Source organism: Camellia sinensis, chromosome 1, assembly GCF_055761805.1.
Source record: "Camellia sinensis isolate YWXY chromosome 1, ASM5576180v1, whole genome shotgun sequence".
Lineage (NCBI taxonomy): Eukaryota > Viridiplantae > Streptophyta > Magnoliopsida > Ericales > Theaceae > Camellia > Camellia sinensis.
In genome coordinates, this window is record NC_138961.1 from 114,297,928 (window position 1) to 114,318,482 (window position 20,555).

General features: G+C 35.9%; 1 long non-coding RNA gene across 2 annotated transcripts; it reads right to left on the reverse strand.

Annotated features, from left to right (window-relative positions):
- Positions 1–3,899: 3,899 nt before the first annotated feature.
- Positions 3,900–10,053, reverse strand: LOC114301898 (uncharacterized). Of its 2 annotated transcripts, none has more exons than XR_014337603.1 (5): positions 9,805–10,053; positions 9,224–9,262; positions 8,987–9,062; positions 4,659–4,741; positions 3,900–4,137 (listed from the first exon to the last, which is right to left on the reverse strand). It is a non-coding gene; the product is annotated as an uncharacterized LOC114301898 (long non-coding RNA). The 2 variants fall into 2 exon arrangements; XR_014337604.1 differs by having other exon boundaries at positions 4,659–4,758.
- Between the last annotated feature and the right edge of the window lie 10,502 nt (positions 10,054–20,555).

Genomic DNA, 20,555 nt, shown 5'->3' on the forward strand with positions numbered 1-20,555 from the left:
TCCCCAATAATCATCATCTCTTCCATCTTATCTGGCTAATGAAACCAATTTGGTACAGTAGCTAGCTACGGTATGCCATTCAAGGAAAGGCCTTTCAAACTTTCAGGAAAGAGGGTCTTCATTACTGTTTTCTTCGTACTCATCACCTTTGCTCTCTATGTCTAATCTCATGTCCCATTCTTCTTCAACTTCTCTTATAGCTTTCATTTCTTTAATTTTATAAGGTTGATCAAACCAGTTGGGTACCGTGGTAGCTGTGTGCCATTCAAAGATTGGCATGGCAATTTCTAAAGACCCTTTATCAAATCCTTCTCCTTTAACAACTTCTATTTCCATTTCGTCATCCTCATTCTCAATAGATTTCTTATTTTTCCTCTTCTTCTCAAGATGTCCAATTTTCAAGGGTTCATCATTACTCAATTGTTCCTCTTCTTGCTTGATTCTAAGTTTCTCAACCTTTTTTCTCACTTCCCTCACCATCCATGCTTTCTTTGGTTTGACTCTCATTTTTTGTGATGACTCCTTTCTCGTCTTCACCATCTATTTCTTTCTCATTCTCTTACCATTTAGTGCCCCATCCATCACTTGTTTCTAAACCATATGGATCCTGTAAATGCCCCCAAAATAATAACAATAAACATCCCCATAATATTCATCCAAACTGCGAAAACTAATGTGATTTTGGTCTTTCATTGATTCTCTTGAATAGTACAAAACACATGCATTTATACATTCATAAACCCTAAATCTTAAATCTATAGCATGTGACATATATAAATATTTGGAACTAAAAAAAAAAAAAAAGGACAGACAAGTTCATGCCCTAGTGGCTACATATTCCCAAGACGATGCTTGGTTACACCAAAAGTGAGTCAAGCCCAATATATATAAAGCCCTAGGCTTATACAAAATAATATTTTCAAGAAACAAAATAAAAGAAGCTCCTAGCTCCAAGGTCCTTCCGAGCTAATTTCCTTGGCGGAGGCATATCATTAGTAACTAAAGGCTTTGTTCCACATAGGGTGAGCTACGCCTAGTAGAGATTAATTTAGTATTCTACATGGTGCTTGACAATGCAATATGATGAATGCACATGAATGCGATTTACCAAAACGTTATTTCTTTCCTTTTTCAACCAATGTAATGCAATGTTTATTATTCAATGTAAGAATCTTTATTTTTGATATAGAAAACAGGATAGTGGACACACAACACTAGGAATCTCTAGGTACGTGTCAGCCAGTAGGCTTTACAAGCACTGCCAAAGCTGTTATACGAGTACTAACTGGAAGGATTGGCACCAAACCACACAAGTTTCTAAACTTTCACCAAGGATACACGGGCCAACATAATATAAACCACAACCACATCCCCTAACCGGATTCCGCAAGGTATTTACCCATTTTTTTCAAAACAATACATTTTTAATGTATGATTATAAAACAAATGCTAAAATGGAAGATCCATGAGTAAATGGTTTTAGTTAACCAAGTTCTCATGCAGTTTATACAACAAACAAAGCTATCCTCCACCCATAGCCTAAAATAGATATCTTTATTCAAACGATAAATTCAAAACAACAAATGTAACTTTTCAATTTCAAAATTTGGAGAAACAATACATATTCACTCTACCATTCATCCCAAAATCCTTCTTCTATAACTCATTTACAAATCCAAACTAAATCCACATTAGTTAAAATCAAAACCCAAACACCCATTAATCAGAAGCACATAACAAAGCTAAAAATCATACAAAGATGTTGAAGAAATCTCTACCTCAATGTTCGAAAAGAAGCTAGATAACCCAAGAATCAACAACATTGGGAACTAGAAATTTTTAGATTAAAATGTAGCCCCAAACTTGCTCTACACTAAAGTCTCAAGCACTAGGGGTAGGAGGTAAGTATAACTAGATGAAAACCAAATTTTTAGAGCTGAAAGGGTCGAAAATGGCAATTTGGAGAGAGAAGAGAAGAAGATAAGCTAAGAAAGTATATATCTTCCACTTTTGGAAGTATATATAGACAAATAGACTGCGGACGTGAAAGACACGATCTCGGCCATGAATAACCATACTGCAGGCACAATCCTCAAATCGCTGTTGTGACAATCCCATCACATATTATGCTCTTAATCATTAATTTTGAATGTAACTTAAGTGCTTTGTGTGAATTTGAATGCTAATTATGTGTTTTATATGATTTTTTTGGATTTGTATCTATTAATCATAGGAATATCTATTATGATTTTTGTTATGATCTGAAATTGAAGGCATTAATGGTATCAGAAACTGAAATTGAATAGTTTAATGTGAATGTCATAATTTTTACAGCCTTATGGGAAGTTCGATTAAAATTTTATTCATATTAATTTATTAGATTAAACTAATGAGAATTAAGTGTAATTAGTTAATCTTAAGCCTTAATTAACTCCCTAATTAAATCCTTGTGTATATATGTGTTGTAATTAAGTGTTTGAACCCCTTAATCATAACTGGAACTAAAAAAAATTCTAAAATTAGATTCTAGAGAGAGACTGGGAGCAAGTTTGAGCTAATAGTTTCGAGTTGAATTTATACTTACGTGTTTTCAAGGGTTTGATTTTACACTTTAAATACATGTTTTGAAGTTCAAATTCAATTATGGAAAATCCAGAATTCGACCGCATCGCTCGAGCGAAGAAATTTTCGCTCGAGTGCACATCTCATGCATCTTGTATTTTTGCAGACACTTGCAGTTGGCTCGAGCGGTCAAGTTACTACTCGAGCGACTGCCTTTTTATTTTGAAGATTGGCTCAAGTGACCATCGAGCCTAGATTCGAACCATCTAGTACTTTACAGACCATGTGGTTTGCTCGAGTGACCAATGTTATGCTTGAGCAAAGTGCCCTATTTCAGCATATTTTGAAAAATCATACTCTGATCACATTTCTATTCTCGTTCGCTTCTGAGCATTCTTAAGCATGACTTGAACATCCTAAATGAATTAAAAAGTTAGAATAAAGCCTACGAGAATTGAATCAGTTAGAGAATGATTCGAATGAGTAATGAGATTCAATATATGTATGTTTATGAATTGTGTAGGATCATCCGCCAGGACGTGTCAACAATTGAATCACTATGAATAATATCTAAGTAAATATATTTTCTTATTTACTCTATTTTTTGAATGGCCTAATGCGGTAAGTTTTTCCGAGTCTATGATTTTGCAAGTATGAATGAGTTTCTATCTGTCTGATCAACATGATATTTACAAATGTGTTTGATGAATTTTGAATGAATATGAAGGACCTAAGGTCGTTCTATATATCTGAAATGGACCCAAGGTCGTTCTGAATATCTGATAAGCCAGAATATTCATCATATATTAACCTAATGGTCATTATACAGCTATAATTGATTAGACCCGAGGTCGTTGTACCTAAGGTCGGTCTAACAAGTATGATCTGTTTTGTTTTGTATCTCTATATACATTAGACCTAAGGTCATTCTGTTATGTTTTGGACTCGAGGTCATTCTGCTATATGTAATATGAGAATGATTTATTTATGTTTTAGAACTTATTCATATAGTCTTACTAGGAATAACCCGTGCCTGAAGGCACGGTCAATAATTTTTTTGGTACCACACGAATTATGAAATTTAATTGTAATAAATCAATTTAAAATGATATATCACTCCAATTTAATACTTCACAAATAAGAAGTTGAAATTGTTTCTACATAGTACACTGGCAAAAACATTCATAAATTTCAAATAACAAACTTCAAAATTACAGTCCAAATAATAAATTTTATATTACAGTGTAGCATAAGCAAATAATAGAATCTAAAAATATTTGCTAAAATTCAAGTCCAAACAACAAATTTTAGAATTCAATCCACGCTAAAATGACACATTATAGCAAACCTTCAATGAAAGGATGTTACTGAATTAGTATCATAACTGGTAACCTTTTTAGTTTATCAAATTTCAATACCTTCAAGAAAAGGTGAACGAATATTTTGGTACAAAAGAGTAATCATCCTATCTAACTAAAAATAATAATAATTAACCATCCGGTTTACAATGAGAGCCAACCAACTACACACATAAAGAGAAGCAACAACCCAACGTTTCCAATACGAATCAGCCACCTACAACAAAATCACTCGCTTAAATTCACTTTAAAAAACCAATAGCTATGAGAAATCACATTAAAATACATATGAGAAATCAACAAAATGATTCTTTAAAAGCAACTCTAATTTGACAACAAAATGAACTCATTGCAGTAATCAAAACAATTTGAAGAGAAATAACAAATGCATAAATAACTTAATATAATATTATTAAATCAGATGATTTTACGGTTTCAATTTGAACAATACCAAAAAAACTCAACAAACCCATGTTTAAGAGTTATAATTGCATGTTTCACAATTTTTTGCAATGATCTTTGACCAAAAATCATAGAATCCAAAAATCAACTCAATAGGCAGGATAACAAACAAAGTGAATATTAAATTAAATTGAGTGAATATTGTTTTGTCCTATACATAACAGGATAACATACTAAGTGAATATTTATATACAAATTAAACAACATAGAAATTAAAGCTATATTTCTTTCTCTAAAAAAAGGTCTCATCAAATGGTTCAACAATTAGAAACCAACCTCTCTGTATCTCATAATGGTTCATCAATTCTCATTTCTGTCTAACCCATTTTCGTCAAATTTATAGTCTCTGGCAATAAAACCTATCAATTTTGACCCACTTCAATTTAAAATATCAAATTTAGTAAATAATAATTTGAATTTGAATACATAAAGATATCCAGTTAAACTAACCTAGAACAATGAAACTCTTAACAACCAATTAGAGAATTCCAAGAAAATACAAAGACTTTGCTAATGAGATTAATTAAAGCTTGAACAGTATGATACTACAAATTCAAACCAATTAACTCATGAATTATTTTGTTAAGAGCCTATTCGTTGAAATAGAAAAATGAAATGTGGTTTAGATTTAACTAAGACAAAATATAAAAATAAAAAATAAAAAAATAAACATAACAAAGAAAATCCATGAGCATCAAATCACATGCAGGAAAGAAAAAAAAATAAAAAAAAGACTCTGCCACAGGCAGGAACAAATCTAGTAGTCCATGCCTCAACTGATGAGCATGACAAATTTGGTAAAAAAAAAATTTATTTTTTGATGACATGACAAATCTCCTACTCCATGGTGTAACTCAGATTACACCTAATCCTACATTCCTAAACATGTATCAATGTCAGCATTAAGAAAAGCATAACAATAGAAAGGATAACAAACTGAGTGAATAGTAAATTAAACTTAGTGAATATTGTTGTGTCCTATACATGGTGAGATAACATATTGAGTGAATATTTATACACAAATTAAATAACATAGAAATTAAAGCTCTATTTCTTTCTCTAAAAAAAAAGGCCTCGTCAAGTGGTTCAACAATTAGAAACTAACTTCTCTGTATCTCATAATGGTTCATCACATTTCATCTCTCTCTAACCCATTTTCGTCAAATTTAAATTTATTGTCTCTCGCAATAAAATCTATCAATTATGACTCATTTCAATTTAAAATATCAAATTTAGTAAATAATAATTTAAATCAGAGAATTCTAAGAAAATACAAAGGCTTTTGCTAATGAGATTAATTAAAGCTTAAACAGTATGATACTACATATGCAAACCAATTAACTCATGAATTCTATAATTCTATTAATAGCCTATTCGTTGAAATAGAAAAATGAAATGTGGTTTAGATTTAACTAAGACAAAATGTTTAAAAAAAAAAAAAAAAACACATACTATAGTTGATTTCTTAAATCATTCATTATAGTTGATTTCTTAAATCATTCATTCTTTCTTGCTCCCCCCTACCCCACCCATCCCAATTTGATTTTAATAAACCCAAATAATGATAATTGTAAGAATTTTTTTTAAAAAAACCATACTTATAAATTTCCAACACAACCAACCAAAGAAATAATCACAAAATAACAATGATCAATCATTGCTTAAGTAAGAATACAAATCAAATATTTACCACAATGTTTTGATATGAAAGGTCTTAAGGAAGTTCTCAAGCTGCCTAATGTGAGCCTATTAAGCAAACACAATGCTTCAGACACAATGTATTGGACAGACCTGATCAAATATTGCACCTAATCACAAACTGTAAACATCAATAAAGCAATTAAATTGGACAAACCTGCTAGAAATTAAAGATTATTGAAACAAAAGATATCAAAAAATTAGAGTATGTTTCAATCACAAACTAAAAACATCAATAAAGCAATTAGATTGGACAAACCTATTGTTAACCTGTTGGAAATTAACAAACCTGCTGGAAATTAAAAATTATTAAAACAAAAGATATCCAAAAAGTAGAGTAAAGATTATTGAAACATATTAGAGTAAAGATTATTGAAACATATTACAGTAAAGATTATTGAAAGAAAAGAATAAACCTCCATCCATGATGGAAATATACTTGCTGGACCCAAAAAAGATAGGTTATTGAAACACATTAGAGTAAAGATTTTTTGCTAAACGTTATACTATTAACATTCTACAAGATTTCTTATCCTGTGCCCCCATTACACTTGAACTCATTAAAGCAAAGGATGAGAAACCACAAGAGAATCATATTATTGAACACGAACTCTAAAAACAGAAATCTCGTTTGGTTTTACGTGGCAATCTGAATCTTCTCCATGGTCAGTATTCTTGCACACTACATCTTTTGTAGATGCTATGCTATAGAAATTAGAGTGAACTAAATCTTAAACTAAGGTTTTGATCGTTGCACATGCATGGGTGGGAATAATCAAAAAGAAGAATAGGCTTGAAGGGATTTCGAGTACATTATTCTTTTTAAACACTTAATCAGCGAATCCTACCTATTAGTGAAAATTTACCACTAAACGTTCACAATCAAAATAGAACAAAAATTGTCTTATGTTAAAAGCTTATAAAAATTGGCTTGTACAAAAGTTGTTTAATGGACCTCCGCTTATAATTACCAAAAAAAAAAAAAGGACGATTGATATAAAAAATTATAACAAATTTTGCTAAAAGCTTAATTATAGTACACTTACAATCTTATGTTAATCAATATTAGATAAATGTAAAAAAATTAATAATGTTGTCAAAGTATAAATGAAAATAAAAATTTTATCCTTCAAAGTTTATTTTAGTACTTTTAAACAATAAGGAAAAAATTAATTGATATGCACCTTCTAGAACCAGTTAAAACCCAACAGCCACCACTACCAATTTCTATCTCTCACATGCATTTTTTCAAACACCTTATATGCATTGTTAAATATACAAACAATAACCGATCTTTCCTCAAAATAAAATAAAAGAACATATTATAGTGTCACTCTCAACCATTTCATCAAATATAGTTTATCTGAAAATCAATCATAAAACAACAAAGTAAAAATAGTAAAAGGATAATCGTCAAGTGAGGTATGTGTAATTTGCCCATACAATTTTATTTTCTTTCTTTTGAGATTATTTTCTTTGACTTTGTTTGTGTCGTTGGAGTTAAAGAAGGAAGAAGGAGGATTCGTAGGTAACCACTATCAATTGTCATAGTTGATAAGGTTGGTTCAATTTATTTATTTCTCAAAATTATTTGGCTATTTGTAATATTTGTATTATATACAGGAAAAACATAATAGATATCAAAAATTCATATAATAACACTACTCAAGTAATTTATAAATTTTCTACCAATTGAGTTCTTATTACTTCGGTGGTTTAACACCTGAATATCCTTATAAAAATATGTCAATCTTATTGTCTTGTTTATCTAAATTTGCCTCTATGTATAATGTGCAAGTGAGGTATGTGTAATTTTCCCATACAATTTTATTTTCTTTCTTTTGAGATTATTTTCTTTGACTTGGTTTGTGTCGTTGGAGTTAAAGAAGGAAAAGGAGGATTCGTAGGTGATCACTATCAACTGTCATAGTTGATAAGGTTGGTTCAATTTATTTATTTCTCAAAATTATTTGGCTATTTATAATATTTGTATTATACACAGGAAAAACATAATAGATTCCTAAACATGGACTATGTGAAAAAGGCTGAAGGTGTTTTAATATGGACTATGGGAGTTACTTTAAGACCAAAGTCAACAAAAATAAATTCAAGATGTGCCTTCATCAATAAAATCGATTGTATAATTACATATATATATACACATTTGTATATATCTGCAAATACTGATTTAGAGTAACAAACACAATATTGAAACCTGCTAGAAAAAGTGAAAGGAAAGCACAGTTCCACTTTGTCGTCACCACTGTTGATTCCCATTTGGATACTAAATTTTGCATTATATGTTTTTTTATATAATATTTCTTTTATATGTGTTTTTACTCTACATTTCACTATTTTGACTTGTAATATTGGTGAACATTATGGAAGAAATACTATTCTGCAATTAAGAAAAAATCAAAGCTATTGTACACTTGTTAAACTAATTCATATAATAATACTACTCAAGTAATTTATAAATTTTCTGCCAATTGAGTTCTTATTACTTCGGTGGTTTAACACCTGAATATCCTTATAAAAATATGTCAATCTTATTGTCTTGTTTATCTAAATTTGCCTCTATGTATAATGTGCACTCTAAACTAAGTTAATAAGTGTTGACATTGGATTACCTTAAAGAAAGTTCTCATATTGCTTAAACTAATTTATAGAAAAGTCCTCAAGAAGCATTAAGCAAAACTTGAAGTGTTGTTTTGAACCCAGAATCTTGAGTCCCTTTGCATGGTTCTGTGAAATTTTATTGGCAACAATGCCCCAAAATACAAAAGAAAATACAAAAACACAAAAAATAAAAGATGTAATACTGCCAGATAAAGTCATGTTTAAGAAATCAGGAAGGCCAAAGCCACTGCCACCTGTGAAAAAAAAAGAAAAGAAATGCAACTTACCTGAAGCAAATTTTTTATGAGGTAAAGTGCTGCAGGTATGGGGTATACACTAACTTCATCCAATGTCGTACTCAACCTAACAGCATCAGGACATGCATAAGAACACAGTTTTAGCCAAAGCAGATTCACATATTCCAAAACTGAGGGATAGGAAAAAAACAATAATGTATAGAGAGAAAGAGATGAAAGAAATGACCTGTTATCATTCGTAACGCCTTCATTTCTCCAGATTCTTACCAAGGCTGCAAGTGATAATGCACATTTCAAAGCCTTTACCTAATTCCAAAAGAATGAAACAAGAAAGTCAACTTTAAATTTCATAACATCAATTATATGATCATCCTATCCGACTATAACTTGAATAATCATAATAGCCTTAACATTTATCAATAGAAAATAATCATAATAGCCTTAACAATGATAGTTTAGTTAATGTCCTTAGAACCATCTCAGCCGGAGAATATTATTTCCTCACCATGAAATTTGCAGTTGTAATTTGAAGTTTTGACAAATTTGAATAATTTTCAATGCTCTGTTTCAACTTTTTCTGGGTTTTCATTACAAAGTGTGGTTCCATTGAATACATGGATTAAAGTTTTGAAAAACAAATCTTAGAAACACAAACACATACCTAATCACACAAACCTAACACAAACCCAAGCCCAAACACATCAGTTTAAGGTTTAGAAAAATAAATATTAGAAACACAAACACAAACTGAAATCTTAGAAACACAAACCCAAACACATACCTAATCAACAAAAATAAAAAATCACACAAATCCAACACAATGAAACAATTCGATGAAATGATTAAACCTTACGATGCTAGACGGTCAGAGTAAACCAATCTGCCGGAGTGAACAATGGCAACCGAGCTGCAGGAGAACAATGGTTGGAGTGGTCGGATTGAGAAATGAAAACAAAGAATTGGAGAGAGAGGGAGAGAGAGAGGGAGGGAGAGAGGGTCTGTGTTCAAATTTTGAAATTTGGAATGGAGAGACAGATTTTGAGATGAGAGGAGTAGGTGTGAGAGAGATGCATTTTGAGATATTTTGGGATTTACATTTTGCACCATTAGATGTTTATGGTAATTGATCTCAACCATTGAAATGTCCTTGTAGGACAAATGAGAATGAGACATTTTTAGCCCTTGGATTGAAGCAATCTGATGATTCACATTTTGACACATAGACATTTTCAATTTTGAATTCAAAATCAGCCTTCCATTGTTATATAGATGTTATTCACTGGGCTTTCACTTATTTTGTTATATATGCATATGTAGGTCAGCAGCTGGATGTCCAGCCCCAATGAACCTATGGAGTTTACCAAGTTTTGTGGAGTCTACCAAGGAACGCCTTACAAACAAGTCTTTTGTCTTTTGATATTTTTGTTTTCTTTTGTTGGTCATGTTTGACCATATCTGTACTTAAGTTTTGGTTTTATATGATAATGACCTATGTTTGATCTTGGACATGTGAGATCTTTTATGTATGTATGGGTGTGAGTTATTAATATAGCAAATGTTTTTGTTCATGCCATTGATGCACAAGCTTATTGGACAAATTTTACATTCTGTTTCCACTTCTGACCCCATATAATTAAATATGATTTGATTTCTGTCTGAGGTCATAGGTAATCTCATGATTACTGGCCGATTATGGTCCAAACTTCTAGGGGTGGGTTCAGGTGTTTTTCCTGGAAGGTGTTTTTCCTCGTCACCTAATACATCGTAGGTGTGAACTACTTGTTCACAGGAGCGATCTAGTAAACTTAACAATATTCTGTCAACAAGAATAGTTTAATACAGGATTTCTGAAGATAAAAATCCCTATGGGAGATATAATAAAACTCCAAAATAGATACCATTCCATAAACAAAACTATTACAAAAAAAAGAAAAAGAAAAAAAAGGGGCCAGGTCTTAATTCTGGTGGCTATAACCTCCTTGCCTTCGGAAATTTCGTCCTTGAAATTGGACTAAGTTAGAGAAAATAAATGCTCTATAACTACAACATCCACATGAGCTCAAAGGCAAAAAGATGTAACATTCTAAACCAACACATAACATCCTTATCTTTACAAAAGTTCACAATCCCTATATATTACATTAAAACATCAAAGTCGTAGCAAAAGGAGTCAAGCACTTGAAAACAAATCTGGATACTTATCGCGGGCCTCGTCCTCATGCTCCCAAGTTGTCTCTTCGATCCCATGGTGTCGCCACAACACTTTAACAAACGGAATAGTTGCCTTGCAAGACTTGCTCTTAGGTATCCAAAATTTGAACCAGTCTCTTCTTATATGAGGCATCCTCATCGACCTCTAAATTTGTCCACTCCAAAACATGTAAAGGATCAGGCTTATACTTTTAAAACATACAAATATGGAACACATTATCAACCCTGGAAAGTTGAGGTGGTAAGGCCAAGCGATAAGCTATCTCTCTGATTCGCTCCAAAATCTCAATAGGCCCAATAAACCTTAGAGATAATTTCCTACTCTTCCTGAACTTAATCAAACCTCATCTTTGTAGATCTTGAGAAACACATGGTCCCCCTCTTCAAAAGATAATGGTCTCCTCTTACGGTCAGCAGAGCTCTTCTAACGACTCTAAGCCACAACTAACCTCTTACGAATCAGCACAACCTTCTTTGTCATTTTCTGAACCAACTCTGGACCCAACATAGGTGCATCACCCACCTCGGCCCAACACAAGTGATCTACAAGGTCGACCATAGAAGGCTCAAAAGGTGCCATTCTTATACTTGCCTGAAAACTATTGTTGTAAGCTAACTCTGTCAAAGGCAAGTGCCTCTCCCAAGACCCCTTAAAGTCGAGAACATAAGCTCGAAGTATGCCCTCTAAAATCTGAATAGTCCACTCAGACTGCCCATCGGATTGAGGATGATAGATGGTGCTAAAGGTCAATTTAGTGCCCAAGGCACTCTATAAGCTCTTCCAAAACTGAGCCATAAAACACGGATCTCTATCCGAGATGATAGTCACTGCGACCCCATGAAGTCGCACTATGTCCCTAACATATAAGTCAAGCAAAAAATCAACTGAGTCACTTATGCACATAGTTATGAAATCTGCAGACTTAGTCAATCGGTCAACAACTATCCATATGGCATCACTACCCCATTGAGTCCTTGAAAGACCCACAACAAAGTCCATCATAATGCACTTCCACTTCTACTCGACTATTGGCACGGGATGTAATAAACCCGCTAGTCGTTGGTGCTTGGCCCTCACTTATTGACAAGTAAGGCACCTTGAAACAAACAAGGAAACATCTTTCATCATCCTCCTTCACCAAAACTGGTGGCAAAGATCATAGTACATCTTCGTGCCTCCCAGGTGTACCACAAGGCAAAAATAATGAAACTCCCAGAGTACCTTTTCTCTACAAGACATTGGCACAAAAAGACAGCCTAGATATCTCACACTCAAGTCAGAATGAACATTCAAGCCCTTCTCTACCTTCTGACTAGAGATCTTCCCTCAGATAGATTTCACCTCATGATCATGCTGTTGTGCCTCAATAACTCGACTAACCAAGGTAGGTTGTGCAACTGCAGTAAATAAAGTGGCCAACTCAATGGACTCGCGATGATGTAAGTCAAACTCATAGATATATAACACTCAATATCTCCCATTCCCAGATGGCAACATTAGTTACCGTGCTCGTAGACTTCTTACTTAAGGCATCAGCCACTACATTAGCCTTCCCTAGGTGATAATACAGCTCAAAGCTTTAATCCTTAATGAATTCCATCCACATCCTTTGCCTCAAACTTAAGTCTTTTTGTGTGAAAATATATTTCAGACTCTTGTGATCAGAAAACATCTCAAATCTCTCCCTGTACAGATAATGCCTCTAGATTTTCAAGGCAAAAATCACCACCGCTTGCTCTAAGTCGTGTGTAGGATAGTTCCTCTTGTGTGTTTTCAATTATCGTAAGCTATAGGCTACGTTCTTCCCCACTTGCATCAAAACACAACCCAAACCCTCTCAAGATACATCACAGTACACTTAATAGCCCAAATCTCTCTCTAGAATAATCGAAATTGGGGCGGTGGTAAGCCTTTTCTTAAACTTTTGGAATGACTTTTCACAAGTTTCACTCTACACAAACTTAATCCCTTTCCTCATCAATCTAGTTAATAGCGAAGCCAACCTAGAGAAAATTTTCACAAAACGTCAATCGATAATACCCGACTAAGCCCAAGAAACTATGGATCTCAAAGGCGTTCTTAGGTTGCTCCCAATCCTAGGCAGCGCCAATCTTAGATGAGTCTATAGTCACTCCTTCCCCGGACACGACATGGCTGAGAAACTTAACTTCACTGAGCCAAAACTCACACTTCCCAAAGTTGGCATACAATTGGTGTGGTCTAAGCTAATCAGGTACAACTCACAAATGTCCTTCATGTTCCTCCTCAAAAGGTGAATAGACTAAAATGTCATCGATAAAGACAACTACAAATCAATCTAGAAACTTCCGAAAGACTCAATTTATCAAGTCTATAAATGAGGGCAGTGCATTGGTTAGCCCAAAAGCCATCACTAAGAACTCGTAGTGGCCATACTGCGTACGGAATGCCGTTTTATGAATGTTCTCCTCATTTACCCTCAACTGGTGATATTCCAATCTCAAATCAATTTTAGAAAAACAGCGAGATCCTTTCAACTGGTCAAAAAAATCATCTATTCGAGTCAATGGGTATTTGTTTTTGACAATTACCTGTAGACACCCCATTTTTGACTGTCTTTGAGACTTGGGCACCACTGATTTGATCATTTGATGGTGTAGGCTATGCAGTGCAATGGTTCGATTTCTTCGGCAAGAGGAGAAACTCAAATCCCAATCTCACACCCCATTTTTGGACCAAAACTATTTTGAATGGTTTTTAGACCTTAAAACCCTATATTTTAAAATATTTTTGAAAAAAAAGAGTCCACGATGTGCCGAGGCTCGCATTTTGTTAAATGTTGCGCTTTTCGGTAAACCGAGCAAGGACAAAGTAGAAATGAATTGAAGAGAGGTGAAATCTTTGAAAAATATTTCAAAACACCTTATTTGGGGGTTTGGGGTTGAAGAAAAGAGGAGAGGAGGAAAGAAAACTAGCTGAGGAGCAGTTAGGCATCAATTCGAGAGGACCAAAATTGAGCAGTCTTCACTAAAAGGGACATAACTTTTTTCACAGTTGGAATTCTGATGTGAGGTTTCCACCATTGGAAAGCTTACTTCCGGGGCTTCAATTTGGGCACACGAATAACCTGAAAAGGAGTCCCGATGAAGGAGATATGCCCATTTGAAATTTGAACTGCAGAGCAGATTTTTGCTGCCGGCCACTTGAAGTAGCCGACTGGCCACTAAGGTCCCAAACTCAAATATTTTGCAAATATTTTCCCTCCAACTATTTTCACATTGCTCCGGCTATCTTTTTTGCAGATATTTCAACCAAGGCTCTTGTATTGCTATATATGGAGGCCGTATCTCATATTTTGGAGGGTTAGAAAAGTTTGGGAGCCTCTCTCTCTAAAACCTCTCTCTCTACATTCCTCTCTCTCTTGCCCTTTTGTGCATAGAAGTAGAGAAGCACTTCTACTTTGCCTAGACATCCTTCATCAAAGTTGCAAATCTTTGGGCTGAGGTCCCTTGGAACCTATTTCTGGGCTGTTGGAAGGTTGTTTGAGCTTAAGAAAGTGGCTGATTTGTGCTGAGCTTCAAGAGGTATAACTCTCTTCCTTTTTGCTTGTATTACATACTAGCTTTGCCATAGTTTTCAACTACGTTTAGGCTATTTTTGGGGTGGTATTAAACTACAAAACCTCTATTTTTCAGCCCTAAAAGTGTTGATTTAAGCCTTGTTTGGTTAAGGGGTGGTTCCGCTTCTTTGCTCTTTGGCTTGTAAAGCCTTTTGAGCCATCTTTCAAAGCTTTTGAAACTACCTTTTCTTGGCCTTTTAACCACTGAATTCCAGGGAAATTTCAGTGGAAAAAAGTTGGTTTTGAGGTCCAAAATAGGAGGGGGTGGCCTCCCCTCCTTGTATCTTATTTGCATGTGTAGATGGCCTAATAGTTGAGCATGCTTTTCTACCTTTTTGTAGCTTAGTTCAAGCATGTTTTTGGCTTTGTTTTGACATGTTATAACTCTATTTTTGGCTAGTTGGAGCACCTCTTGTTTGCTTCTTACACTTGTAGTGTAATTTTGCTTACTATCCTAGCATGCCTAATGAGTTAGCCTATCATTCTAGCTTGTGTTAGCTCAACTCCAGCACATTTTTGCTACTGAATTAGCATGCTTTAGCTCTGTTTTGGGTGGTCTTGGTCATATGTGCTTTGCTTTGTATAGCTATAGTGTAAATGGCCTTTACTAGCTTTGAGTTTTAGGGCCTCTGCATGCTTTGCTTGTGATGTTTGAATGATATAGCATCATTTTTCATGTGATTGTAGAGCATATATTACTGTCGCACTCTCACATATCCCACTCTTTCATTGCTTTTGAGAGTTGTGCTTTGTGACTTGTTTGTGAGCCAACATGCGAGCATGTCTTTCTTGCCTTTTGTGCCTAAGTTTCAGCATGTGTAGGTCACTGATTTGGCATGATTAAGCTCTGTTTTGAGCTGGTTTGATCACATGAGCTTTGCTTTATATGCTTGTAGTGCAATTGTGCTAAATTGCCTAGCATGTGCTATTGTTTTGGCCTCTTAATATAGCTATTCTTAGTTTATTTCAAGCATGTTTTAGAACTCTATTTAGGGTGTTTTAGAACTGTTTTAGACTGTTGGTCCCTTTTGAGCATTGTATTGCATGCCTTTAGTGTTGTGTCCTTCACTAGTTTCAACACTTTTGGCCTTTAACATGTTGTGCATGTGTTGTTTGCATGTTGTTGTATTGTTTTTCATGCCACTTTAGCACTGAAATATCTGTCATCTCCCTCATTTCTTCACTTTTGATTTGTTTTGAGGGTTGGTTGGCCTTAAGATTGTGTTTAAGCTTGATAGAGTTTGTGCTCAAATGGCTTTAACCCTCTTATGAGGGTTCCTCCTAGCCAAAGGCATGATCTCTCTCATGCCTTAAACCATTCTTTTGGTTGACCCCTCTCTCATTGGAGGACTTTTAGATTGGACAAATCAAGTAAAGAATGGTTTGGTATTGTAAAATGAGTAAACAAGAAAGTGGACAAGTAAAACATGAATAAGATAAGCATTTGTGTTGCATTGCATGTGTTTGGATCGGACGTTAATCCAAACACAAGGAATGTGGGATGTTTCATACTCAAAGTGATGAAACATGTCGCATTTCTTGGTCGCTATCACCCTTGATCATGCATGATAGGGTGGTGGCACTTTTGAGTCTTATGTGCGCATTCACTAAGCTTGTACAAGCTTGGTTCTTCGGCCATCATGCATGAAAATGCTTGATTGATGGCTTGAGAGCCAAGCGCCACACTCCTTTGAGCTTGAGAAATGATGAGGAGAGTGGCAGTACATACATTTCCTGCAAAATGCCTTGCTTTGCCTCTGTTGTTCTTTGTTGCAGCAAAAACAACATTTTGGAAAAGCAGGTGGCCGACCGGTCACTTGAGGTTGCCGACCGGCCACCTACACTAGCCGATCAGCTAGTTATGGTGGCCGACAGTCCCCTTTTGTGGCCGACAGGCCACCAGTTCATTCTTATGCAAGAGGGTTCCATGTTTGAAGCAAAAGTAGTCTGGAGATTGGCATAATTTTCAGGAGTCAAGGCGAGTGCAAACAGAGACAGCCGACGACAAGGCGATGGATTTTCGGCAGAAGCCGACCGAGCATGCATGTCTCCCTCGCCCGCGAGGCCGCTTTATTGCTTTAATTAGTTTAGTGTAGCTGATTATTCAATTTGGTTTGTAATATTTTAATTAGCTTAGCATTAACTAGTTATTCAACTTGTGTTGTAATTAATTAGCTAAGTTAGTTAATTAGTTTTGTTTTGTAATAATTAGCTTAGCTTATTTATTCGAACCCTCCTTCGCGAGGGCATAATGTTGTAATAAGTGTGCGTGTGTCTGTGCATGTCTTCCAACACCACGTCTTTTTAGGGCACGTTTTGATTAGCATACCTTATGCTCGCATGTTTGCATCATTCATTTGTCTTGCATGCACCGGGCTCGGCGCATCATTCAAACTTCATCGTATTTCAATACTTATTTGAATACTTGTTTCAAAGCATATTATCAAATGTTGCATTCATATGCCATCTTAGATAGCCGAGCTTATTAATTACATTATTGCATGAGTTGCATTAGGCATTTTAGCATAGGTAGGATCATGCATATTTCTAACTAACTTTTGTTTTGGCTTGGAGTACACTATAAGTTTTACGCTTTAGCATACTTACATATGAGTGTTGCCATGATTGCATGCTTGCCATAAGGCTATTTGCTCAGATGATTAACTGCATGAATGCCTGTGGGTAAAGGCTTGATTGCGTGAATTGGAACAACTTGATGATTGTGAGTTTTAAGCCCACTTTGTGAAGTGGCAAAATCATGTTTTAAAGCCCACCTGAGGGTGGCAAATCCGCACTTTAGCCCACTTGCGAGTGGCACTTTCAAACCATTTTCGAAAACAAACATGAGTTATTTCGTTCCAATTCGCGTGATTGAGTTTATACTTGTATGTGCGCACCACATTGTAAAGTTAGCTAATAACCAGATAAGAACACATATGTTTATAAAACAACATATCATGCTTAGTAGAGGCCGACCCTTTGATCGGGCGAGCGGGGGTGCTCATCTCATGACCTTCCCCTTTCGTACCCAAGTTCCCGAGCCGAGGCAACTTTGGTAATGACGGACACGTGGCCTTTGGCACGAGTTAGGGTTTCCTAAATTTCCCAAAAATAAAATATTTAGGTGGCGACTCTGTAATCTGGCAAAGCAGTCCAGGTTTGGCATTATTTGATTCAAAATCTGATTTTCCAAAATGATTTGCCGGATTGGACTCTTTGGTATTTATCAGTCTCACATTGCACTTTGTGAGATTAGATTCAGAATCGTGACAGGAGTCCGAACTGTAGGAGACCAATTCGAGCCTCTCCGAAAGGAGGGCGCACGAAGAAAGTCGAGTCTACATTACCCAGTTCAACTTACGGTACTCAATACACAACCACAGTGTGCCATCCTTCTTATTCGCAAAAAGAGCTGACACTTCTCGCGGCGTGGTAATAGGGCGAATAAAGCCCTTATCTAACAAATCCTGTAACTGCACTTTTAACTCAAGAAACTTTACTGGCTCAAATCTATACGATACCTTGGAAATCGGAGTCGAGCCAAGTGCTAAGTCGACAGAGAACTCAATCTCTCTATATAGTGGCAACTCAGTAAGATATTCTAGAAGACATTCGGATACTCTTGAACTACCCTCAGCAATTTACTCCTAACTGTACTACCCTCATCAACTATAGTGATGGCAAAAAATAAACTCAACTCTCCCCGACCTTTAAGGTCATATTGCAAAGGAGTACGACTATCACTCTGGTCACCCAATAAGTAAAAACAATGACCGGATGGCATACACACCGGCACTCTTCTACGAAGACAATCTATTAATGCTTGGAAATAAGTCAACTAGTCCACGCCCAAGATCATGTCAAATACATACATATCAAGAACTATGAAATCAAAAGAGAGTCAACGATCTACGACCTCAATTTTACAAGAGTGACATACTCGACCCAATGCCACCTTACTCCCAACCGCTGTCTCAACAAGAAGAGAAGACTCCAACTGATCCAACTCTAACCCCAAAGCAGATGCAAAAGATGATAAAATGAAAGAATGAGATCCACCCATTTCAATCAACACGTTGGCTAGAGAGTTGAACAACAAGAAATTACCTCTCACAACAAGAGGCATTAGCATTTAGTTTGGCGTGGTAATAACATACACACGTTCTAGAGGCCTTTGGTTAACCTGCTCACCCCTCGGAGCATAGGCTTGATACACGGATTGAGCTGAAGTGGTTTCTTAATTGGCCCTCGATGCCTGCGCTGACTGTGCTTGCTGATGGCTTTGTGTCTGCCTCAAACTAGACACACCATAAGTGTCACCAGACTGAGGACAAAACCTCCTTAAGTGCCCGGTCTGCCCACATTGATAACAGGTAGGTGGCTATCCTCTCCCTTGACAGTGTAGATTGTTGGCCTCACCCTCCTTTCTACAAACAAGCTGGAGACTTGTGTCCCGACTGACCACACTTAAAGCATGTGAAACCACCCTTCTGATTACCTCTTCCCGAACCAGACTTGGCACGGGAAAATTAGATCTATATTGTTGGCCCTGGGATCGCTGTGGGATAGAACCCCTCTGTCATTTGTTATCCCTCACATCCTCTCGAACATCATGTCCCCTCGGCTTGGAGCCCCTCATCCATTCCTCCTCAATCTGAATCACGGTTTCTAAATGAGCCGCCAACTCCACCAAACGGACATAATCCCTAATCATGGAACCAATAACCTTAAATAGGAGCCCTATCCTCAATATCTTATCTAACTTGATACAATGGCATCTTTCAATTGCCACGAGCTTTGGTGCAAACCTTGAAAGACTAGTAAAGGTCACTTCAAACTCGGCCACATGTGTGCTCAACTGATTGAGCTTCAAAAATTGCTCCCTCAACTTCTCCTTAACGGTGGATGGTAACAACTTATCTTGGAAGGTATTGACAAAAGCCTCCCAAGTCATCCCGATACAATCCCTAATAAACTTCCACCACTGTAGACACCTCATTTTTTATCGCCCATAAGACTTGGGCGCCACTGATTATTTACTTGGTGATGAAAGTTGTGTACTGCAAAGGTTCGATTTCTTTGGCAATGAGAGCGTCAAATACCAACCTCACACCCCATTTTCAGACCTTAAAACCCTCTCTTTCAGAATATTTGTGAAAAAGTTCCTACGATGTTCCAAAGCTCGCATTTTGTTAACTATTGCGTTTTTCGGTAAACCGAGCAAGGACAAGTGGAAATGCATGAAAGGGAGGTGAAAGTTTTGAAAAATCTTCCAAAACACCATATTTAGAGGTTTGGAGTTGAAGAAAATGAGAGGAAAGGGAAGAAACTAGCTGAGGAGAAGTTAGGCATGAATCCGGTTGGACCGAAACTGAGCAATCTTCACTAAAAGAGGGATATAACTTAGCACACTTGGAATTTTGATGTGAGGCTGCCACCATTGGAAAGAAGACTTCCTGGGATACAATTTAGACTAAAAAATGGCCTGAAAAGGAGTCCAGACAAAGGAGATATGCCTATTTGAAGTTAGGGCCAGGAACCAGTTTTTGTTGTCAGCCACTGGGGGAGTGTGCCGGCCATAAATGAAGTTTGCCGGCCATAGGTCGGCCAGAAGTGACCTTTGTCAGCCAAAAGTGTCCAGAATGCTCAGAATTTGCAGATATTTTGCTCCTGCTATCTCTAAAGAAGATATTTTCGACCAAGGCTTGTATTTTTCTATATATAGAGGCCATATCTCTCATATTGAATGGTTAGAAAGTTTGGAAGCCTCTCTCTCTAAAATCTCTCTC